This window comes from Lolium perenne, chromosome 2 (assembly GCF_019359855.2).
Source record: "Lolium perenne isolate Kyuss_39 chromosome 2, Kyuss_2.0, whole genome shotgun sequence".
Taxonomy (NCBI): Eukaryota; Viridiplantae; Streptophyta; class Magnoliopsida; order Poales; family Poaceae; genus Lolium; species Lolium perenne.
This window is the reverse complement of record NC_067245.2, coordinates 120699366-120710969: the sequence shown is the minus strand read 5'-3', so window position 1 is coordinate 120710969 and position 11604 is coordinate 120699366. Positions and strand designations below refer to the sequence as shown.

Sequence of the window (11604 nt, the reverse complement as noted above, 5' to 3'; positions counted from 1 at the left end):
CGTCTTAACTTGAACAACGATCCTTTGTGTTGACATGATCTGATCTGCAATTCAGTGGTTAGTGGCTTCACACACTACCGTGAGATTCCAAGGTCAAATCCTGTTGACATGATCTGATCTGCAATTCAGTGGTTAGTGTTAGAATTTTGATCCATATTGGATCAACACAATAAATATTTCAAAAATTCCTAATAAATCCTAGAGGCCCACATGGCCCATTCATGCATGGCAGGGGTGGGAATAAAGTTTAGTCCCACATTGCTAGTTGAAGAAGAGTTGGAGCAGCTTATAAGGGGAACTCTTCATACCTTTTGTAAGAGAGAAATAATAGGAGGAAATAGGAGCTGACCACACGCGCGCTCCTCCTCCGACGACGCCGCTCGCCTCGTCACGACACGACACGTCGCGCCGCGGTTTGCGGGAATGCCTCGAGCCGAGAGCCTCTCTCTCTTTCTTTTTGCCACTCATGAACGGGTATATGAACAGACGCTAGAAACTGAAACGTTTTTCAGTGGGTTTTGAATACGTAGGCTGTTCAGCTTCGGCTGCTGCCTGTTCGGTTCACCTCCCTGGCCCTTCGTTTCATCTCCTCGCGTGGCCTGTTCAGCTCCTCTCTCTGTGCCTATAAAAGAGGTCGCTCCTCTCCAGAGATACACTATGAGACACAGCACCATATGCGCCTACCATTCGGTTCCAGAGCTTTGCGCCGCCGCTCAAGTCTTCTCCATCCCGTCTATCGGCGTGCACCGCTGGACAGGACAGCAGGCCTCCGGAACCCCGTCTCTTGTGATCCTGTACGGGAGAGAGGCGATAAGGTTTTTGGGGAGCGTTCTACCGCGACTGCTGGCTTCAACATCGACACGGAGGCCGACGACTACTTCCCCAATGACGACTTCTTCCCCGACATCAGCAACCTCTTCAGCGACATGGCTCTCAACAGCGACAACGGCAACGCTGGTTCCTCTTCTGGACCGTATGTGTTCTTGCTTTCCTTTTATGAGATCATTATCCTCTTTCTTCTCCTAGCAACAAGTTCAGGTTCATCGTCAGCAAACATATTGCTCTTCTCAATCAGTCTAGACATGTTTCTCCTTTACTCTATGGTGATTTGCATGACTAGTTTAATCTCAAACTTTTTAGTCATGTTTTATCCAATGTTTTATTTGATTAAATTATGGGGAAAATTGCTAATATATTCAACAATCCAAAAACCTTATAGGCATTATTCCCCGGTTAGCTTTGCTTCATCTCTTAAGCCTCCTCCTTTCGAGGGCGTGAATTACAAGAGGTGGCGTGCGAGAGCTATTCTCTGGCTTACAACCATGAGATGCTTTGACGCCACTAAGGGAAAGCCTGAAGGAGAGCTTACTTGATGTAGCCCTACCTAAGGTCGACACTACATCAAGACCGACAAGCCCTCCTCGTGGCCCAATGACACGAGCTCGAGCCCAAGTCCTACACCAAGAGGTGAATTCGCTCCTCTCCACGTACGCATTTGATACCCCTTTGGATGGCGTGCTACTTCATGCAAATACCCTATGTTCAATCAGGTACATCGCCCAAGACGCGAGCCATGGAGACCAAGCCAAGGGAGAGGGAGCAGAAAATGATGAAGATGGAGCTACAACGCACAGGCCGCAACTTCCGCCCCCAGGACCGGAACTTCCGGCCAGATGCCCTCCAGATGCCTTCCAGATGCCTTCCAGCGCCCAGAGAAATGGATCGGGCCGGAACTTCCGCCCCGAGGGACCGGAACTTCCGCCCGCCCGGAACTTCCGCCCAAGTTCCGCCCAAGTTCCGAAATTGCGCCAAAACGCCCCTGGATGTTACTGCAAGGAAATGGGCAATTTCCGGAACTAGGCCGGAACTTCCGCCCTGGCCGGAACTTCCGGCCCACAAGACCGGAACTTCCGCCCGTGACCGGAACTTCCGCCCAGGACGACCGGAACTTCCGCCCCATCGAACTTCAGCACGACATCACTTTTCAGCGTGTAACTTATCCCTTCGCCCCCACCTATAAATAGCCTTGTTGGCTCAGATCTGAGATTAGACTTGATGTGAAATTAAACCTGAGCTTAGCTCACCCTTGTGGGAACCCTACCTAGATCTTTGATCTTGTACCCACCCGGGCTCCTTATCGACTCGTGAAGATCTCTTTGGTGACTTCTACCGTTTGTTTGATCTTTTGCTTGCACTTCTACCTATTTGGTCTTTTGCTTACACTTCTATCAACCTTCCGGTCTTTTCACCCTTCTAGATCTCTCGAGCTTCGATTTGTCGATCTCTTTGCGGGACTTCTACCGGAAGGTCTTTTCTCGCAACCTCTATCGAGTTGGTGGTTCGGGCCAATGAGGGAAAACCGATTTGTGTGCGTGTGTGTGTTGTATCCCCACGATTCCCCTACGTGTTCTTCGTGTTCATCGCGTTCACCCACCTCCCCCACGAATTCCACCCAAATCCGTGAAGATCGGGCACATCCTTGGGCTTAGCCCTTATCATATGGTATCAGCAGCTCTTTGGTTGCCACGGATTTGACCCCCACAACCCCCAATTCCACCAATTTCGCCCAAAAATTTTTCCAATTTTTTTTCCCAAAAAATAGCCCCAAATTGGCCTTGGATCGATCTCACGATTTGTTGAGTTGTTTGTGGTTTTGCTCCAATGGAAACTTGTCTTTGGTGTTGATCTGCAATTCCCCCACCTTCCCACAGCTTTTAGTGCCAAATTTTACTCGAATTCGAAGGATTTCGGCCCGGATTTTCGCACAAATCGACGAACAGCCCGCAGATCTGATTGCGACCGGAAGTTCCGCCCGGCAGGACCGAAAGTACCGCCCCCCAGGACCGGAAGTTCCGGCTGCCAAAATTTTGCCAGCAACCTTCGTTTTTCATTTTGGTACTAACCCCCTTGTGTTTGGACTTCGGTTTGAGTGCCATTTCAGCTACCACAAAGCTTTCGCAACATCGACAACGACGACGGCACCCCGAGGATCCAAGCGGTACATTTGACACCTCCACACCATCGCAAGTTCACGATCGTCGGCCACCATCATCAAGTGGTATTACTTGCTCCTAACTTGTATCCCTAGCCTCTTTTGCGTACCTTTCCTATCGAGAGTGGCTTTCTAGTGTTGCGAAGCATTGCGCAAGCGTCCCGACCGTGAGGGTGTGCGTGTGTTGAGCAAAGCTACGAAGCAAGCTCGTGTGAAAAGATAAGCAAAAGAAGTGTGACATACTTACATAGATAGTAGTATCCTTGCATAGTGAGAAAAAGAAAGAAAAATACAAAAAGAAAAAGAAAAAGAGTGTGAGTGAAACCTATACACAAAAGAGTCCAAAGCTTATAAGAAAAAGAGAGAAAAGAGAAGAGAGGCGTCTTGCGCAAATCTTGTTGCTTCTCAATTTTGCAACCAAGCCACGGTCTCTCTTGCGTTAGCGTGACACCGAGCTAGTAGTCTTCGTTAGGACCATTTTGTTCTTGCTCATTTTCCAAGTCGCGCTAACCCCATTTTGTCCCACGCGTGTGTTCCTCCTTGTGTATGCCTTTTGTGATCACCGCCTTTGACTTGTAACTTTTGGATCTTACCCACTTTTGACAATAGACTTTTCGTTTGGTTCTTCCATTTGGCTTTCCACATCCATACCTAACACCATATAGAGTTTTTGTTTTTGTGTATGTGCATACATATCGGTTGCCCTCCGCCTTGAAACAACTTTTCTATTTTGGTTTGCAAGTTTTGACCCTTTTGGTAGTCTTTCCTAACCACCCACCACATAGTTTTTGTTTTAGTTGTAACCATGTCTAGTGGAGAAGGGAACCAACTACCGATGACGCGGCACTAACATTGGATAGCTACTCAAGCCGTCCACGCCAAGCTCAATCAATTTGAAGCCATGCTCAAAGATACCAATGTCCGCTATGAAGAAAGAGCTCAAGTGCAAAGGATTGACCTCAACAACCAAGTTCAAGACCTCAATGAGAAGATTGAAACTCAAGGCAATGAGTTGAAGGCAACACTTGCCATACAAGGTCAAGAGACAAGGGAAATGAAGACGGTGTTGGACAATATCCTCCACACTCAACCGTCAAGAAGATAGAAGACACCACTCAAGGTCTTCGCGCTCTCATAGCTCAAGGTCACGAGCTCCTACACCGTCTCACCATGATTCCAATGAAGACCCACGCCACCATAATGTGGATGTTCAAGTGCTTCACCAACAAGCTCAAGAAGCGGAGCAAGCTCGACTTCGACTTGTCCAAGAACGTCAACGCCTTGAAGAAGAGCGCCTTCACCAAGAGAACCTCAATGCTCAATTCCAACAAGAGCAAGAACACCTTCGACATGATCAAGAGCTAGTTCGAGCAAGGGAACAAGAGCGTCTCCACAATGAACAACAAGCACTTGAAGAACAAGAGCGGCAACGACAAGTACAAGAAGCTCAAGCTAGAAGGCAACGACTTCATCAAGAAGAAGAGAGGCAAGCGCGTCAAGAGCGCCAAATCATCAAAGTTGTTCAACCTCAACGCCCTCAAGGTCAAGATAATCGCCGCCGTCATGATGATCGACCTCATGCTAGAAGACCACCTGCAAGGGCAAGAAATGAGGAATCAAGTCATCACCAAGCATCAAGTGAAGAAAGTGTGATGCCTCGACGCTTCCACAACAATGATGATCAAGATGAAGGTCATAGAAGACCACCTCCTCGTCAACAACATAGCAACAACAATAGAGATGCTCAAGGTCCACAACTTCTACCTCAACAATGTCAAGACCTTGGTGAAGAAAGACCACCTCCTAGACGCAATGACCGCAATGAAGAGGAAATCTTTGGGAAGCTCAAGTTCACCATGCCTAAGTTCCATGGAGAGGAAGACCCCAATGCATACTTATCTTGGGTACTCAAGGTTGACAAGATTTTCCGCATACACAACTTCTCAGAAGCAAAGAAAGTGGCTATGGCATCACTTGAGTTTGAAGGATATGCAAATGTTTGGTGGGAAGAAGTGAACAAGAAGCGTGACAAGGAAGATCTAGAGCCCATTGAAACATGGGAAGAGATGCAAGAAGTCATGCACAAACGCTTTGTGCCCAACCACCATAAACGCGACCTCTTCAACAAGCTTACTCAACTCAAGCAAAGCTTCAAGTCCGTTGAGGAATACGACAAGGAGATGCACATGACCATGATGAGTGCCAATGTGGATGAGCGAGAAGAGCAAACAATGACAAGATTCTTGAATGGATTGAACATTCCCATCAAGAGGATAGTAGAGTTCTTGCCTTACACCAACATGGTTGAATTGCTTCATCAAGCTACAAGAGCCGAGCGCCAAGTGCGAGAAGACATAGCAAGTGCAAAAACAAAGTCCTTCTTCGCCGCGCAAAATGCAACAAACACCTCCTCAAGCATCAAGAACACAAGTGCTATTGCCTCCAAGGATCCTCCCAAGCAAACGAAGAGCACCTTCAAGACAACAAGCTTCAAGCCGGAGCAATCAACTATGTCCTCCAAAGCTTCCACGGGATCTACTAACATCACTTGATTCAAGTGTGGTGCTCAAGGACATAAATCCTTTGAATGCAAGAACACAAGAGTTATGATAACTCGAGATGATGGAGATGTGGAGTACTTGAGTGAAGGTGAATATGAAGCCTTGGTACAAGCCGCAACCAATCATGAAGATGATGACTTGGAAGACGAAGAGCAAGTCCTATGTGTGCATGATGCAAGCCCATCTCTTGTGGTGACCAAAGTGTTGACAACCCATGCACTCCCCAATGAAGATCAAAGGTGCAACATCTTCCAAACAAGAGCCGGAATCAATGGCAAGTCAATAAAGGTTATCATCGATGGAGGGAGTTGCCACAATCTTGCAAGCACCGAACTATGCTCCAATCTCAACCTCACACTCCGGAAACACCCCCACCATTACCATGTGCAATGGCTAAGTGACAATGGAAACGTCAAAATACAACACACCGTCTCCGTATCCTTCAAGATAGGTGCCTATGAAGACACTGTTGATTGTGATGTAGTGCCCATGACGGTGTGCCACATGCTACTTGGTCGCCCTTGGCAATATGACAAAAGAGCAAGCCATGATGGCTACACAAATGCCTATAGCTTCAAGGTTGGCGACAAGACATTCATCCTACGCCCAATGACTTCTAGCCAAGTAATTGCGGACAATGCAAAGGCTTTAGCGAGGGCTAAGGAAGCTACCATAACTAGTGAGATGAGTGGTGAGAGAGTGACCCACCAAAAAGAAAGTGAGCGCCACAAGCCATATGTGAGTGAGATGACGAGTGTCCTCATAGCCACCAAGAGTGAGATGAGAGAAGTGCACCACAACCCATCCACCAAATTGCACTATGTGCTCATTTGCAAGGGGCCATCCTCGGAGACTAACGACTTAACAACACTTCCTTCGTCTTTGTTGTCTCTTTTGAAGGAGTTCCAAGATGTCTTCTCCGACGAGCTTCCTCATGGACTACCACCGCTTAGAGGCATCGAGCACCGCATTGACCTCATACCTGGCGCTCCTCTACCAAACCGTGCCGCCTACCGCACCAACCCCGAAGACACAAAGGAGATCCAACGCCAAATACAAGACCTCCTCGAAAAAGGGTATGTTCGTGAAAGCTTAAGCCCATGTGCGGTTCCCGTGATTCTCGTTCCTAAACCGGATGAGACGCAACGAATGTGTATGGATTGTCGCCCCATCAATGCCATTACCGTTCGATATCGCCATCCCATTCCGCATTTAGATGACATGCTTGATGAATTGAGTGGTGCCACGATTTTCTCTAAGATTGATTTGCGTAGTGGCTACCACCAAATTCGCATGGCAATTGGTGATGAATGGAAGATGGCATTCAAGACCAAACTTGGTCTCTATGAATGGCTTGTCATGCCATTTGGTCTTTCAAATGCTCCATCTACTTTCATGCGTCTCATGAATCCTATCTTGCGACCTCTCATTGGCAAGAGTGTGGTTGTCTATTTCGATGATATTCTCATTTATAGCAAAAATCTCGAGGACCATGTGCAACATGTGAGAGAAGTCTTATGCATCTTGCGTCATGAGAAGCTTTATGCAAACCTCCCCAATTGCACATTTGCTCAAAACAAGTTGGTTTTTCTTGGATTTGTGGTTTCCGCCAATGGTATTGAAGTTGATTCTTCCAAGGTTGAGGCCATCCACAATTGGCCTACTCCTACAAATGTTGGTCAAGTCCGAAGTTTTCATGGACTTGCCGGTTTCTACCGCCGCTTTGTGAAAGAGTTTAGCACAATTGCTTGCCCTTTGAATGAACTTACCAAAAAGAATGTTCCATTTGTGTGGGGCAAGGCCCAACAAAAAGCTTTTGATGAGTTGAAAAAGAGACTCACCGAGGCTCCACTCCTTGTTCTTCCGAACTTTTCCAAAACTTTTGAGATTGAATGTGATGCGAGTGGACTCGGTATTGGTGGAGTTCTTATGCAAGATGGAAAACCCGTGGCATACTATAGCGAGAAGTTGGATGGCGCACGCCTCAACTATCCTATATATGACAAGGAACTTTATGCTTTGGTTCGTGTTCTTGAAGTTTGGCAACACTATCTTTGGCCAAAAGAGTTTGTTATCCACTCCGACCACGAGTCTTTGAAGTATTTGAGAAGTCAACACAATTTAAACAAAAGACATGCAAAGTGGGTTGAGTTCATTGAGTCCTTTCCATATGTAATCAAATACAAGAAGGGCAAAGACAATGTTGTTGCGGATGCTCTTTCCCGCAAGCTCACCCTTTTACTCACTCGTTTGGATGTCCATGTTTTGGGTCTTGATGAAATCAAAGACTTATATGCCTCCGATACTTTCTTTGGCCCAATCTTTGCAAAGTGTTCTAGTGAGAAGGGCATCGATGATTTCTATTTGCACCAAGGATTCTTATTCAAGGGCAACAAACTTTGTATTCCCATGTCTTCGCTTCGCCTTTTGCTCTTACAAGAATCGCATGGTGGTGGTCTTATGGGACACTTCGGGCGAGACAAGACGCTCTCCATGCTATCTACCCATTACTATTGGCTGAGAATGAAGCGAGATGTGGAGCGCCTATGCAACCGTTGCACGACATGCTTACAAGCTAAGTCAACATCCAACTCTTATGGTCTTTACACACTGTTGCCTATTCCTTATGCTCCTTGGTCCGATATAAGCCTGGACTTTGTGCTAGGATTGCCTCGAACTAAATATGGTCATGATTCAATTTTTGTAGTGGTTGATAGATTCTCCAAAATGGCTCATTTTATACCATGCTCTCGAACGGATGATGCTTCACACATTGCCTCCTTGTTTTTTAGGGAAATTGTGAGACTCCACGGTGTACCAAGAAGCATTGTGTCGGACCGAGACGTCAAGTTCATGAGTTACCTTTGGAAGACACTAATGGCCAAGTTCAACGTCAAGCTTTTGTTCTCGTCATCATCGCACCCACAAACCGATGGGCAAACCGAAGTGGTGAACCGAAGCCTCTCCACACTACTACGAGTCCTTGTCAAGAAGAATTTGAAGTCATGGGAAGATTGCATCCCACATGCGGAGTTCGCCTACAACCGTGCCACGCACTCGACAACAAGGAGAAGCCCATTCATGGTGGTCTATGGCTTTGAACCACCTACGGCGATTGACCTCCTTCCTCTTCCGCTACATGAGCAAGTAAACATGAACATCAACAAGCGAGCACAATACATGAAGAAGCTACATGAAGATACAAGGGCAACAATCGAGCAACAAGTTCTTCGTCAAGCATCACGCCTCAACATGAAGAAAAAGGCACGGATCTTCAATGAAGGAGACCTATTGTGGATACACCTTCGCAAGGACCGTTTCCCTCAAGAAAGAAACTCCAAGCTCAAGCCCCGAGGCGATGGTCCCTTCAAGGTCCTCAAGCGCATCAATGACAACGCCTACGTCATCGACATACCAACATCCAAGTACTTGGTGAGCAACACATTCAATATGTCCGACCTCTCACCATATCATGAAGATGAAGAGACCATAGAGTCGAGGACGACTCTTTCCCAAGGGGGGGGGAGATGATGTAGCCCTACCCAAGGTCGACACTACATCAAGACCGACAAGCCCTCCTCGTGGCCCAATGACACGAGCTCGAGCCCAAGCCCTACACCAAGAGGTGAATTCGCTCCTCTCCACGTACGCATTTGATACCCCTTTGGATGGCGTGCTACTTCATGCAAATACCCTATGTTCAATCAGGTACATCGACCAAGACGCGAGCCATGGAGACCAAGCCAAGGGAGAGGGAGCAGAAAATGATGAAGATGGAGCTACAGCGCACAGGCCGGAACTTCAGCCCCCAGGACCGGAACTTCCGGCCAGATGCCCTCCAGATGCCTTCCAGATGCCTTCTAGCACCCAGAGAAATGGATCGGGCCGGAATTTCTGCCCCGAGGGACCGGAACTTCCGCCCAAGTTCCGCCCAAGTTCCGAAATTGCGCCAAAATGCCCCTGAATGTTACTGCAAGGAAATGGGAAATTTCCGGAACTAGGCCTGAACTTGGCCGGAACTTCCCCCCAGGCCGGAACTTCCGGCCCGCAAGACCGGAACTTCCGCCCATGTCCGGAACTTCCGCCCAGGACGACCGGAACTTCCGCCCAATCGAACTTCAGCACGACAACACTTTTCAGCGTGTAACTTATCCCTTCGCCCCCACCTATAAATAGCCTTGTTGGCTCAGATCTGAGATTAGACTTGATGTGAAATTAAACCTGAGCTTAGCTCACCCTTGTGGGAACCCTACCTAGATCTTTGATCTTGTACCCACCCGGGCTCCTTATCGACTCGTGAAGATCTCTTTGGTGACTTCTACCGTTTGTTTGATCTTTTGCTTGCACTTCTACCTATTTGGTCTTTTGCTTGCACTTCTATCAACCTTCCGGTCTTTTCACCCTTCTAGATCTCTCGAGCTTTGATTTGTCGATCTCTTTGTGGGACTTCTGCCGGAAGGTCTTTTCTCGCAACCTCTATGGAGTTGGTGGTTCGGGCCAACGAGGGAAAACCGATTTGTGTGCGTGTGTGTGTTGTATCCCCACGATTCCCCTACGTGTTCTTCGTGTTCATCGCGTTCATCCACCTCCCCCACGAATTCCACCCAAATCTGTGAAGATCGGGCACATCCTTGGGCTTAGCCCTTATCATTACTCCCCTCGAGGAGAAAGATTTTGAGGATGCCGACACCCTTCTGAGGGGTGCTATCATCAGCATTCTTGGCGAGAACATTGTTGACTCGTATTTGTCCATCTCTATGGGCAATGATATGTGGGACGCAATCGAGGCCAAGTTTGGGGTCTCGGATGCGGGCAGTGAACTGTATGTCATGGAACAATTTTATGACTTCAAGATGACTAATGAGCGCTCCATCGTTGAGCAGGCTCATGAGATACAGTCCATTGCTAAGGAACTTGAGCAGTTCACTTGTGTGTTGCCAGACAAGTTTATTGCCGGAGGTATCATTGCCAAGCTTCCTCATTCATGGAGGAATTTTGCTACTTCTCTGAAGCACAAAAGACAATAGTTCTCCACTACGGATCTCATTGGGTCTCTTGACGTGGAAGAAAAGGCAAGGGCAAAAGACACACGTGCTCGAGGTGTTGAGGGAGGTTCTAGTGCCAACTTGGTACAGAAGAAGAACTTCCAATCCTACAAGTCCAAGAACAAGAACAAGTATGATGGAAAAGGAAAATTTGATGGGAAGAACAAGGCCTCACAGTCTACCAATTTCAAAAGGAAGACCGATAAGAAGAAAGGAGTATGCCACGTCTGTGGTGATCCTGATCATTGGGCTCCCAATTGCCCAAACCGCTTTGACAAGCGTCAGCAAGGAAAGGGCGGCAAGACGGCCAATGTTGTCATTGGAGACACTGAGATGAAGGATGCTGGGTATGGTATATTTCCTACTGTCCTTTCAATATGTCATTCTCCTGAATGGTGGATTGACACAGGTGCCAATGTACACATTTGTGCTGATATCTCCATGTTTTCTTCTTATCAGGTCGCAGGGACTTCCTCCGTGTTGATGGGCAACGGCTCGCATGCTACTATTCATGGTGTTGGTACGGTCGATCTGAAGTTCACTTCGGGGAAGATCGTGCGCCTGAAGAACGTGCATCATGTCCCTTCTATCAATAAAAATCTTGTTAGCGGATCGCTTCTGTGTCGTGATGGCTACAAGATTGTGTTTGAGTCCAATAAATTTGTTGTGTCAAAATTTGGAACCTTTGTTGGTAAAGGCTATGAGTGCGTAGGTTTGTTCCGCCTATCCCTGTCAGACATTTGTAATAAAGTTGTTAATCATATTTGCACCAACATTGAGACAAATGTTTGGCATTCACGTCTTTGTCATGTTAATTTTGGTTGTATGACACGGCTAGCTAAACTGAATTTAATCCCAAGTTTCACAAATGTAAAGGGTTCTAAGTGTCAAGTGTGTGTTCAAGCTAAGCAACCTCGCAAGTCTCATACGGCTGCGGAGGTAAGAAATTTGGCACCTCTAGAACTCATACATTTAGATATTTGCGAGATGAATGGTGTGTTGACAA

General features: G+C 47.2%; 1 pseudogene; it reads left to right on the top strand.

The window, feature by feature from the left end:
* The first annotated feature begins 674 nt into the window (after positions 1–674).
* On the top strand, positions 675–11360 carry LOC139835584 (uncharacterized; annotated as a pseudogene).
* The last annotated feature ends 244 nt before the right edge of the window (positions 11361–11604 follow it).